Source organism: Halyomorpha halys, unplaced genomic scaffold, assembly GCF_000696795.3.
Source record: "Halyomorpha halys isolate HHAL.00 unplaced genomic scaffold, Hhal_1.1 Scaffold645.1, whole genome shotgun sequence".
In the NCBI taxonomy this organism is placed as follows: Eukaryota; Metazoa; Arthropoda; class Insecta; order Hemiptera; family Pentatomidae; genus Halyomorpha; species Halyomorpha halys.
In genome coordinates this window covers 118190-119554 of record NW_027110730.1, presented here as the reverse complement: position 1 = coordinate 119554, position 1365 = coordinate 118190, and the positions used below count along the sequence as shown (strand labels likewise).

General features: G+C 32.1%; 1 long non-coding RNA gene across 1 annotated transcript in view; it reads right to left on the bottom strand.

The window, feature by feature from the left end:
• Positions 1-649: 649 nt before the first annotated feature.
• Positions 650-1365, bottom strand: part of LOC106685001 (uncharacterized) — a 4724-nt gene continuing 4008 nt past the window's right edge. Inside the window, exon 2 of the long non-coding RNA XR_001343775.2 lies at positions 650-911. This is a non-coding gene — a long non-coding RNA (uncharacterized lncRNA). The remainder of the gene's footprint in view (positions 912-1365) is intronic.

The window sequence follows — 1365 nt, the reverse complement described above, 5'->3', positions numbered from 1 at the left end:
CTTTTAAAGTTTTGAAACAGCCGCCATTTTTTATTCCCCCTACCTATACTTGGCAGACTCATCAATTTTGAATAGTAATTATAGGGTTCAAGGTTAGTCGCTAGTCCAGAAATAGTCCAACGTAGCAGATCTGTTCTACATAGGTAAGAGCAACATTACTAAAAGACACTGTAGGGCACTCGGTAGGTTTACAACGAAGACTAGAGGTGATTTGATAGGATTTATTTTGATACTCCAGTAACGGCACCAATCTTCCAGGCCTGATTTCGAAAAACGTAAAATGCTAGTGAAAATTCTCCATACTGAAGGTATACTTTTTTTAAATTTTCTATACTGAAGGTATAATTTTTTAAAATTCTGTATACATACAAAGATTCCCCTAAAGATAGTAGATATAATTGTAATGATATTAGAACATTTTGGCGTTCCTGCTTCTTACAGATTATTAGGATATGAGCTAGGTAACTTGAAAATATGGCCCCTAATACTAAAATATTAACTAGTTAGAACCTTATTAAAATCAATTTAATCAAAGTACTATTATTTTTTATCTTTGTATTTTTCCTTTATTCTGCTCTAGTATCAAACAAATATTTCAGTAGAAGAACCATATCGATGTAATTTTTCAAACTGGAAATAAAAAATGAAGCAGTTTAGAGTATTTTATTCCTCAGATCCAAAAGCAAATTGGATGAAGTGGTTGGATGTGACTCATTTCTTAAAAGAAAAAAAGTATAATGAGCAGAAGAAATCCTTGGAGATAAGAGCGGGGATCCTGGATCGTTGGAGATAAGAGCGGGGATCCTGGATCCTTGGAGAGCAGAGCGTGGATCCAGCGGGAGCCACTGACCTTTGGGTTGGGAGAGGCCTGGACCTGATAATAAACACAGCTGAGGCCATCATCTACTTCACTAACAAACATAAGGAAATAATTTTGTTAGTTTCAAATGTATATTTGTAATATTTTGTTAGTTTTATTAATATATTTGTAATAGTTTGTATATAGTTTACTTTTCTCACATCCCTTATTACGTCAATTTTATATCTCATTATTTACTTATTGAATTCATTTTATAATTGTTTATATTTTTCAATTTCCAATTCTGTTCTTAATCGTCTATTATTACAATTTATAATCATTATATAGTACGTTACCTTATAATACTATTTATTATTTTTCAATTTCTAGTCACACTGTCTTTTATTATATCAAGATTGTTATCTTTATTTGAGCTTAGTCCTAATGAAAGCCTGAAATAAATTAAAAAATAAGTTTAGCTCATTTTTATTCATGATCCCCCTGACCGCCTTCTCCTTATGAACAGATCTGCGGTCAACAATGGACACCGTTAAAAGAGTCACTCC